The following is a 12298-nucleotide window of genomic DNA, read 5'->3' as shown; positions in this document are numbered from 1 at the left end:
TTCACACCACAGCTGGCTTGATCTTTGGCTTATCCGCAAAGCTCCTGTGACATAAATTTCAGCGTCTGTTCGTGCCTGCAAGAATCCTTTAGGCCTCTTTGTGTTGCAACTGAATGCAGCCCCGATTTTAGTGACAATGCTGAGTCTGCACAACAATGACAATAAAAACCCCATTGCGAAGGTGATAAAAAGGACACAACAGACAAGGAATCAAATTTGCAGTAGCACACTTCTTTTTAAAAAAACACCAGATTTAAAAGAAATACACATTTTTGATCATTTATCACTTTTGAACATCAGGAATTAAAAAGCTTTCCCAAATCTATGGTCAGATATCACTCAAAAAAAACTTTTTTTTCCCAATATACTGCTCTATTATTTCCGCCTACAGTGCTGTCATGGCAACCGCAAGCCCATGAATGAATCCTTCCAATTGATCTCAAAATGCTATGAACACATGCAGGCTTATGCATGTCTGTAATATTCCAACAGTTTATCCACATGTAGCTGGGGAGTTATGTTAGTTATTATCTATTTTAGCATATATAGATATTTACTGCAGAAGAAAAGCTGGTTGGGCAGTTTCAGAAAACCCCAGCCTGTAAAATGTAACAAGGTAAACGTCATCCCAGGTATTATTTAAAAGGTAATTCATGATTCTTCAGGGAGATTGTTAGAAACCAGTGAAATAGTCACCTTGACTTTGCAGATCACATTTTTTTAACGACTTGACCCAACACTTCTAAAATAGTCAACACAGCAGAAGAAATAATCCTTTAGCTACTGTGCATGTGTATGGCCCCCATACCTTCTTACTTGTGTAGTTTTAGCAAGAACAAAAAAGTCAATACTGATTGATTCCGAGTCTGAACAATCACCTCCCCTCCCCCCCCCCGATGATCCGTCTGTAGAGACTTTTCAGCATTAAAGTCTGTGTTACTTTTTATAATGCTGGACAGAGCAGACAGATGTACCCTCTCTATAATTTCCACCATATCATTATGTTATACACCATCAGCTCTGCCTGTGAACCACAAAAATACACGGTGTGTGTTTATTATAGCTGTATGACACACAGAAGTGTCAGAGCAGGAGCTGTCCTTCTCAAGGATTGGTAATAGTAGCTCACAGCAAAGTTACAAAGACCATTATATGAGCTAACAGCCTTTTCAATAAAAGCAAGAGAGGAGTGCCTTTTTCTGTTCGTACTGAAGTCTACTGTGGAAAGGAATTTCAGAGCAGGATGCCAAATGTAGATTTATCCATCCTAGCTAATAACAGAGATCCAATTAGCAGAACAGAAGGAAGACTAATCCCAGAAATCATTTAGCTGCCATATTTGGATTTTTGTTCACAGCTTTAAAACAGAACACATTCGTCAAATGTTGTGTTAACATCACTTTAGTTCAAAACCGTTGTTAGGATTAATTTTGTGCTGACATTTACAAACTATAATTAACCCAACTGCTTTACTGAGTTGCTATTTAGGTAGGTACGTAGAATTATTGTCTTTGTCTAACATTGCAATGACATTTTGTCGACAGCATGTCTGACTACAAGACACTGCAAAATTGGTCACAGTAAAAAAAAAAATGGTTAAAAAGCAGGCATACTTTAAGGAAAATATGGATTTAAAGTTAGGCCTATATATTTTAGACCCAAGATTTGAAATCCCAGAAAGAGTAGTCCACAACCTTGCACCTGCTATTCTGTGTTGCAATTTCACATATCACAGTGAAATTACAGATTTACCTCCTAAAGGTTCTGAAATAGGTTGTTATATAAATATTTATATTAATCAGGCATACTAAAGAGGAGCAGTATCTAAATCATTCAGGATAAAATGCTCTGAGGTTCAGGGTTGGGAACCACTGCGATGGAGCACCAGCAGAGTTTGCCCGCCTGCAGCATACTGGTCATGGCCCCCAGACCGGCTGCCAACAAAGGGCTGGCTCTCTTCGTGTCCTCAGAGATACATTTGAACAAGGCCAGCAGCTACAGTCCTTGGCCACAACTTTATGAGGTTCAGTGGTAAAACGGTTAAAATAAGCGATGGTTTTCTTTTTATGTTTTTTGCTTTGTGGAAACATTATATTGTGACACCACTATCTGTTAGTTTTATTGGATTCTCTGGGGTATTTAGTGAAATACTGTGGATTCTTTCATGGTGCTTTTACGTGCTAGACGAGATAAATCTAGTTGTAGAGTTATAGTTTCACCAGATAAACAATGTCCTTGTTTATCTGGACATTATTTGTCTAACCAAAAGCCATACAAACTGCTTTGTGTGGTTAAAAAGAAAAAGAAAAACCTTGAAAATAGAGACCTCATCTGACTGTTGAATCAGGCAGGCTCCTGACGGCCACAGGCCCTGTGCGGAAACTCTATGACCCACAAGTAGTCCTTTAGCCTTAGAGCACAGTGCTCTGATTGGATGGAAGGGAATCATAAGATCTTCATGATGAGATGGAGCCTGGTTATTGTACGCTTTTTAGGTACGAAGAAGAATTTTAAATTACTTCTGTATTGTACAGTGAGTCACAGAAATATTGCCTCTTTTTTTCATTTTTGCCAATATTTCAGCTGCTGCAATTTGGATGAGCTGAAGATTTCTTTGAGAGATTTTGGGACATCCAGGTAATAATGCATTGTATTAATCAAGCCTCGAGGTAACAAAGGTATGAACTAGATTTTCAGCATCATTCTGAGGCAATATGCAATTCTCTCCATTCCTCTGCCTCCTCAAAGGCTGGATCTGTATGGACTTTGAGATTTAAAGCTTCCAAAGGGTGCATGGTAACGTGGACATGCATGCACAATTGGACAGCTTACAACTATATTCAGTTTAAGGGAAATATAAGGCCAGTTTTATTCTGCCAGAAATAGTGAATGTTTGTAAGGAATTTTCCAGTTTTCAGCAGTCACTCACCGTTAAGAACATTTAGTTTTCCATTATGATCCGCAGTCTGTTTAGTTTTCTTAAACAGAAAAAATATGCCTCTCATGACTAAGTCTTCATGTCAGCACATTTAACCAAAACAATGGTGTCATTAACAACTGAAAGTTAGTGTCAGTGATTGGGTTCACAGCCATGTCAGAGTTTATTTAAAGCTTCCAACTTATGCATCCCTGGGATTTAGATTTCTGATACTTCCTGAGATTACACATGCATACATCTGGATATTGTGTATTTATATTGCTGTGCAAATGCACAGCTGCGGTTCTTGCTCATGGCAGGTTTTTGTTCCACTTTGTTGACTTTTGATGTGTAATTTAAAAATGCTAACAGAAAACAGAAGTTTGCTTGATGTTACCCTGATCCCACGAGTCTCTTCTATGGAGCAAGTAAATGTTTTAAAATCATTCTTGTGACAAACATTCTGCAGCATGTCCATGAAAAAGGTAATTTGCAGAAACTGGAAACTGTTATGTTTGTGCAATTATTGACAAAAATACAAAAAGAAAAAGAAAAAAAAACACATTTGACAAATACACAAACTAGTACAAAACTGCACATACAGACATGGTAAGACCAAAACAACTAAACTTTGTTATTCTTACCATTCTTTTCACAAATATAAGAGTATTTTTCAGAAATATAATTTATTTGTTGTAGAATGCTAATGGTTGGTTGATTTATGGACGAAGCAAACATTAGAATGAAGAATTTTTCTTTGTCTTTCATCATGTGGAGTCTCACAAATAAGCTAAGATAAAATGCACAAAACCGAATACACTCACAAAACTGTAGCCTTTAGCATCTTTCAGACTTTTAGAGGTGACCACAGCAATAAAGTCTCTCAGCTATTATCTGTTTTCAGGAAACCCAGTGGCAATGGAAGCGTGGTGATGTCCATTTCCACTAAAGACATGGACATCTTATATGTACCCATATTGATCCAGTGGATGCAGCAAAATTGTGATGATAGCTTCCTGCTACAATAGCCTGAAATAGAGTCCTGGTAAATGTAACCGGTGTCCAGGATGAATCACACCGCAGTGCTTCGGTTACAACATAAATCTGAAATGTCTCTTTGAGTTCTGCCTGTCTGTATGTGTTGAAATTTTTCTTTGAAAGCCTAACGTAATCATACCTCAAACCAAACATGCAAGATCATCTGAGGTGGTCCTGCAACATAGTCTGTAGAGAATACATCTAAAATTACCTCAGGACCTCGAAACGAAATTATAATTAAAGAAATTTCCCCAAACACCCGTGAATCCTGAATGTTGCACTTTTGAAGACAGCCTGGGACAATGCATCAAAACAAGAGCAAAGCAAATCTCCCTCTGAGGTTTTCTTGAAAAATGAGGATCATTGAGAGCTATGAACAACTATTATCTAGCAGGCTTTATGAACATTACTTATGGAAATGGAAACAAAACACCATAACTGTCATCATCATAATGATTTACACTGAAGGTTTCTGATGAAAACTCATCAATCAATTAGTATTAGCTCTAAATCAAGCATGTTCCAAAAATTGTAGTAAATAATATATCGTTCATACAAAAACCAAACAGAGTTTGGTCAGTGTTAATACAATAAGTGTCACTTTACCACAGCAATTTCCACTTATGTCTAAGTCTCAAGTTTTCAACTTCAGTATTCATAATAGAAAACTCAGACCTAACATCTACAGTATCCTAAATATAATTACTGTCACTGAAAATCAGTTTCAAGTAAACAACCTGGGCATCTTTACCTTTCTCTGCATTGATGTTTTGACTTTCTCCTTTGAGCACAGAAAGAAGGCTTTAGGTTATCATTAAAGGTGAATAACTAAGTGTTAGACCACAGACTCAGGCTATAATTGTAGAACAGCACTGATGGAGTTTCATGACCCCTGGACTGCAGAAAATCCATCGTCTCCCACTATGTAATCTCAGACCAACAGCTCAATCAATAAGAAAGTCTTTTGTCTAACAGGTGATGTGAATAGTGATGGGACTCTGGTACAGAATGAAAACTATCATGAGGTGCCTCCTGCTGGTAATATACTAGTCAAATATAATTCAGTACTGGGAAATAAAAATAGTTCACAGTAGCCAGCAAGATACTCATTTTTATGGTTTCCTTTTTATCTATGTGACATTTTAAAATGTTATTTTTTGCTGCAATATTGACAGGCAATCTACATTTTAACAAGCAGCAGTCTACTTGGATTCGATAGGCCCCATTACTCAGTTTCGAAATGGATTTATGAATTTTTTTTATTACCTTCAAAGGATTACATGGTGCAGCTCCAAAACTCGCATAACTGACTTTTTCATAGGCTATAATACCTTCTATATTATTGAATTTATTTATGAAACCAAGAGATATAAAATATAAAAAGCCACATCTCTACATTTCTTATAGTGTTTCAAATTTAATTTGACTTTGCAAAGAGCTCTAGGTACTGCTTCATAGAATGTGACATAAAATAAACCCAGAAATGTTTTAATTTATACTAACAAACAATCTGCAAATGTTAATCTCTGAAAATCCACAAATCTAAAGACAAGGAGCAGACTTATTTTTGTGTGACTTTGGTTCCCCTGCTTTGTCTGAAATACACCTTCAGTTCCTCCAGTGTAACCTCAAACAGATAACAAATCTGAGTTTAAAAGGGAGTTGATAATACATAGCATTTTTAGGGAGACTTTTTCATTTGTACGGTTATAGTTTAGTTAATCCACAGCAATATCAATGCTGTTTTTAGTGCTGCAGGTCTCTGTAGTACCATTTCCTACAGAATCCATCAAATGATCAGCTACAAATCTTCAAGACTGGCTACAAATCAAAATATTGTTTGCTGATGAGATTGTCCACCTGATGTTTTTCAATCACTTTGTTTAATTGGTCATTGTATTTTAACTGCGATCCAGAATACTGTCTCTCAAACACCTAACGCAGCACTGTCTCAAACACTTACAGACGGCACATTTAAAAATTGCTTGGCTGTGGTTTTGTTCGTTTTATCAATTCATTTATTTTCCGACTCAAAACTGATGTGCATTGAAGAAATGCTTAAAGAGGTTTTATTTTCTTAAATTATAGGCGAGCATCAGTCTAGGGCTTCTCTGAATTCTTTGAAGCCCCTGATGGTTTGTCACTGGATTAGCATGTAAATAGAAGACAGGCTAGTAAAATGTGTGAAACTTTTCACTTTAAAGGATTCTTGTGTACAACAATGAGTAAAGATTTAAACAGAAATGGGATTTTTTTTTTCTGCCGCTTCTTTCCAGCAAAACTGAGCAAGACGTGATTTCAGTTTGAAGTTTTTTTTTTTTTTTTTTTTGGAAGATGCACCTTACCAAGCATCTCCTGGGATTTTCCCATACTCAGAAATATTCACAATATCTGAATATAAATTGAGTAATTTCCCTCCGGAGTTTAAATCCTTCTACACAAATCATAACAGGGTGTTTTAGTCTGATCTAGACCACCTTTGTTTTGAATACCTTCATGAAAGTTTTCTGGGGCATTTAATTATCAGTAACCCTGTGTTTGGACACTAAAAAAGGTTGTTGGAAAATAATTACCACAACCCAAATAACTATGTTAAATAAACCAATCAAGAAAATTTTTCCAAAGTACTCTAAAATGTGGATAGATAAATGCAATATTTACAGATCTATTCATAATTCAACAATTCTGTGTGAATTTTCTCTCTGCTGTCCCTATGGAATACTGCAGCCTTGTCTTCCATGATTTACATTTGTTTATTTATTCATTTGTTCTTCTAATTTATTTATTTTCAAGGGTGGCATTCAAAATCCAGTGGGGATCAAGAAAAAAAGAAAACCCCCAAAAAGATGCAGACATGGTTTGGCATTTAAAATAAGATCCACATTCTGTACCAGCCTAATTCAGTTTTTTACATCAGTTTCTCTGCTGCAGTTTTTCCCTCCTGCCTTTCACACAGCAGCAGCCTTTCTAAGTACACTTACACATTGAGTTTTCAAGACACTTGGCAGCATCTTACCACACAACCCTTGTGAATTTAGACTGTACTTTCTCCCCATGTCATCCAAGAAGTGTCCGTACCATCTGCTGTAGGACTCTGAAGTTAGTTTTCTGTGACTTTAGCTGCATGTAATGAAGCTCTTTTGGGATTTATTGGTGCATATTAACCCAAATTTCATATGAGCTGATAAAAATCTGAACATTATAAATTCTTTATTTTCTGTCTACCATCTACTGATCTGCTGCTTTATAGTTTGAGATGAAATAGTGAAGAGGAGTTATAAGTATTTCAAAAGATTTGGACCAGAATCAAATTTTAGATTTTTGTTGTGTTTGTCTTTACTTTTATATATCAAAAGCAACAATTTCGGCTTTAAACAATTTTCAGTAAAAAACAGACTCAGTGGAAGCTAGAAACCATTAAAACTAGAAACGTTATACAAACATTGACAAATTCTGACATAGCAAATATTTTAATGTACTTTTCAAATAAATATGTAAATAGATACTTCAGTTGGAATTTTATTACCATTATTACATAAATAAGACTTTAGAAACTAAGGACAGCCTCTACAGAGGAGATGCCTGGTTAGTATGTGCTGTGACTAAGTGGATTTTGAAAACTTTAAGCCATTTAAAGTTTGGGTAATCTTTTTATGTTAATTAAGGACCCAAGCGAGTAAGAGGGATGATAACCTATATTCCCTAAACCTTTATTGAAACTTGAGAATCACTCATCATTTTCTCATTAGTGTCTTCATTTATTAGATAAGAAGTCTTGAAAAGTTTTACATTATTAACAAATCAATACTAGGAAAACGGAACCCCAGTTCTTTTACGGAGAATGTTGTACATAGTGGGTTTTTTAAATACTTAAATATCCTGAAATTATGATAATCAGGTATGCAGAACAATTTACAAAATATCCAGCAGATATTTCCAAGTCTTGACATAATCAAGTCTTTACATACTTGTACGAAAACAATAAATTCTGAGGACAAACGATGATAGAAGCGTGCCGTAGTGGGTTGGCTGCCGTAGAGATTTTTTATGAAGTATAAAGTAAGATTCGATTTGACTTCAAAGTACTTCATAATTGCTTAGAGGAGAACTTGACAGTGTAACTTCACAAATTTCTTTAAATTGTCAATATATTCTCACTGTAATACAGGAGGCTGTCACTGTGAGATGAAAGTAATGGTCATGGGGCTTTTAGCAGAATAGCTCCTCCTGATCCCCTCCAGGAAGATGTCACAGCTGAACAGCATGCCAGGCCAGATGTAGCTTTTATGAAGAGAAAACAAAAAGGAAAACATAAAATAAATGGTTGGGCAGAGTGAGGAACGGTCAGTTTTGTCCTCCAACAGCCTAAAGCAACATAACTGCACTAGTCAGGATGACATAAGCCACAGAGGAATGTTTTTTTAGCCTTGTCTTAACTATATGACTGCTACTTCTCTGTGTTATGATCCTGACTTACTACTTTTGTTTTCCTTTATGTTTCTGCTTTATCATTTCTTTATTGTTTATTTGCTGTCTTGACATTTTAGGGTTAGGGGTTAGGCTTAGTTTTATTTTTTTTTCTGTGTGAATGAGAATGAATGAATAAAAGATCTTCCACTTTTAGAAACTGTAGGAACTGACAGTCTGAGAACCAAGTGCTCTCAGACTGCTCTCAGTGTTTTCTTCTCTCTATGGGTGATAGTAGTTTATAGTCAAATAAGAAACAATTCAACAGCTTTCTTTAAATGCAATAAAGTCCTCATTCTTATGTTTTAAGTAGCTTATTTTTCCTGTTAGCATTTCTGAATAAAGCTAAACAAAACTGTTGTTCCCATGAAAGGCTTTGTGAGATTTCGTCATAGATCATGGCACAGAAATACATGCATGGTGGAGATAATGTTTTCCTATTTACTTTCACAAAATTGAGTTAGCTGGGAAAAGGCATTAAATTTCCCTTCAGATAATGAAAATTATGATTATCTGGTTCAGATAAAGGATGGTGTAGTCAGACTGAGGCAGTACTGGCTGCCTGCACTGCTTTGAGTTGTGCATCAGGCAGCAAAATATTATTCAGTGTTTTGACTTTAATGCTAACATTAGCTTTGAAATGAAATATTTTACTACTGAAGAACTTTAAAGTCAAGTGAATTAAGAAATATTAGGATGTTTTCACAAGACATTTGAGTTTCTCGGGGGGCAGAAAATTATTTGCTAAAAGACTGCAGAAAAAAAGTAAAACACTTCTAAGAATGGTTGTAAGCAGCAGCATGGAGAACCATTGTTGTGATGACATCCTGAAGGGGGAATGACAGAAAGGATAGAAGCTTCTTAAAGAGACAGAGACTAGTTTCAAGGCTTATGGCTATAATTCGAAGTCAAATTTCCTCTAGATTGTGGTTTGTATATATATATAGCATTTCTATGCTATATATTTACATATTTACTTAATCATGGTATAAAACAGCGCCATATGCCTGGAAAATACATAGTGCTGTCCTTTAAATGTGAGAGCAGTGCTTTATGATGGATCTCTTCTTAATAAATAAATAAATAAAAAGAATAGGGTTTAGTAAGTGTTGCACAGAAGTTTCTACTATTTTGTGCCATTTAACCAATGCTCACTTGGGATTCACTATAGAACCAGAAAGAAAAACCTTCAGCATTAGCTTCATTCACAAATCCTTCACTGGAAGTTTCTAGGCAATCAGCCTCTGTATGTGCAAACATGGTTTGGCTATTTTTAAATTAAGTATCAGGCATAATTTTATAGGAGTATCTCTCTTTATTTATCTGTTCATATTTTGTATCATCTAGGGTATAAGTGTCCGATTCTCAAAAGGCTTGTGCTGTTTGCACCAAGCAGGCTGTTCTCCAGAAAGTTGTTCATAATTCATGAGTGTAAACAGCAAGTTTTAATAAAGCAACCTGCACTGCTAACTTTACATGGATGTCACAGAGTATAAAGTTTACCCTTTCTACCGATGCCCGAGTTGTTGCACAATATTTTGCAAATCTACAAATTGTTAAAATATTGTTTTAGCACAAACTTTATAATTATAGTACATGCCAATAGATAGTGTGTGACCTCCAGAATAATTTAAGATAACCAAACTAACACTGAATAAGAACTTGTGCTGAGCATAGTTTTTGCTTTCGGGGAGAAGGAAAGACCCTATCCTGTGGAAAGAGCATGGAGTGAGTGCAATACTAAGCAATGATGGCCAAGAAAAAGAAGTGGTTTGACAGTTTACAGATTAGCGCAGCTCATATTCCTGGAAACTACATGCAATAATTGAAAAATCTGGTACATGTTTATTAAAAGTTAACGCCCTTTGAAGGAACCATTGCAGTATCATTTACAGTCAGCAGCTCTGCTTTACAGACATTCACATTGGAACATTAGGAAATATTTTATTTCATTCTTGTTCAATTTTTATTTGTTGGTGCAGGAAATGCTGGGGGGAAAAGCAAGAACTGCTTTTCAGTGATAAGAGTGCAGATGTTCTCTATGTATCATGCTGCTTAGACAAATCTGTTTAGCACACCATGCTGTTCCTGTCACAGAATGACTTAGATCGGTTTGATTAACACAATCTCCCACCTCACACTCTCCAGTGATTTGGTCACTGGAGAGTGATTTACAACATAGAGTTTATGACACACTGTCTCTGACTCTGTTGCTCAACAGATAAGATTGTTGCTTTGGGGCTTCAGATTGGTAACCGATCCTAGAGACGGCTCCTGGAGAAGGGAGGGGTATTTTGGGATCACGTCTTGTAATTCAAACCCTGTTACTCCTTTTAACAAAGGAGACAAATCCAGCACTTTGCATTCTGTATGCTGTCTGTTGTCTTTTTCTTTTTTCCTCTCTGGTTTAGGACTGCAATAAACAGACTTTTAAAAGGACATATTAGGGACTTGTGATCTGCTTTATGACCAGAGATTTCTCAGCCTAGGACTATAGGTAACTGATTAGGATTGATAGTACACTTATAATTGCTTGTAATATCACACATTTAAGTTATCTTTCCAGTTTATAAAAGAACCTCTAAACTGGAACATTAAGCTAACTTCCAAGAAAATGTTTTTCATTCGTTCTAACTTTTCTGCCCATTTTACTTGTCGCTGAATGCTAATTTACATTAGCTGAAAAAAAGATGACTACCTTAGTATTTGGGAGAGCAGATACCAAGCACTAAAAATGAGCAAAAATTGGAGCCAACAGTCAATTTTTGTGAATCAGCTCCACCTGGTTTTGCTTCTTTCATTGCAAAGAAAGAAGAAATGTTTTCCCAAAATACATTTGGGAAAACATTTTGTTTAAGGGGATGTGAGAGAATGGCTTGAAGATGGAACAGAAGGTGCGGTGTCTCTCCATGTTTTATGTACATTTTTACAAAGAAGTGCTTTTGCTCTTGTGATTGAGATTGGTTAATTGCGGTGGAGTCGGAGAGACTCGGAGGACGGACCTGACTCCTAATGAAACAAAACAGACCCAAACATCCGCTGGAGGAGGGAAAGCGGTGGTTCCATTGAACACAGTGCGGCTGAAATATGCTTCCATCCCTAAATGACACGAAGCAAGTGTCTGTAATTGTGTTTACACATCTTGTCGGCTATTTGACAGCATGGAAATTGAGAAAATTGTCACACTGAAGACTGCGTATGGGCAAAGTGTCCTATAATTGTTTTGCTGCAGCATTGTTTTTCGCTCACTAGCACATAGGAAAACAGATTGCATGAGTCAAGATGCAAATTAGATGGTGTGTTTGATTGTTCAAATGCAACTGTTGGGAATGGTGATATAAGGCTGCTATGCTTTGACTGCAGCCAGTGAAAATTATGACAGACTCAGATTTGCTGTCTTGACAGCAATGGTTTATTGTAATGAATTTAGGGAACAAAAACTGAAGGCAGTTTACGGATATCCGTCAAGCAAAAGCTCTTAGGCAGACATGAAATGTGACTCAGAACAATAGAAGGATCATTTTTGCACCATTGCATTAAAGATACAAATGACCAACTTCAATATGAAAACGTTGCATTAAAACTAGGCGAAAGATCGCATAAGCCTTTCAAGCAATTTGATTTCTTGAGATTTTTTCAAATCCAATATTTTTGTACCTCTGGTAGCTCAGTGTAATATTCATCAGCCAATGAACTATTTAGATAAAGCTTTTGAACTGAACGTCTCAAAAATGTTCTTATGCAACGTTATGAAATCTGTTGCTGATTCCTAATACTGGTAATACCAATAAATCTGACTTTCATAGTTTTAAAATGTGTCTTATCCAAAGGCTTTTTGACTTAAGACAGCGTCCATGTCATTCACTTGAGATTTTC

General features: G+C 36.1%; 1 protein-coding gene across 2 annotated transcripts in view; it reads left to right on the top strand.

The window, feature by feature from the left end:
• Window positions 1-12298, top strand: part of galnt18b (UDP-N-acetyl-alpha-D-galactosamine:polypeptide N-acetylgalactosaminyltransferase 18b) — a 98576-nt gene that overhangs the window by 66723 nt on the left and 19555 nt on the right. The window lies entirely within an intron of this gene.

Source organism: Poecilia reticulata, chromosome 3 (genome assembly GCF_904066995.2).
Source record: "Poecilia reticulata chromosome 3, P_reticulata-male-v2, whole genome shotgun sequence".
Classification (NCBI taxonomy): domain Eukaryota; kingdom Metazoa; phylum Chordata; class Actinopteri; order Cyprinodontiformes; family Poeciliidae; genus Poecilia; species Poecilia reticulata.
This window is presented reverse-complemented; position numbering and strand designations above follow the sequence as displayed.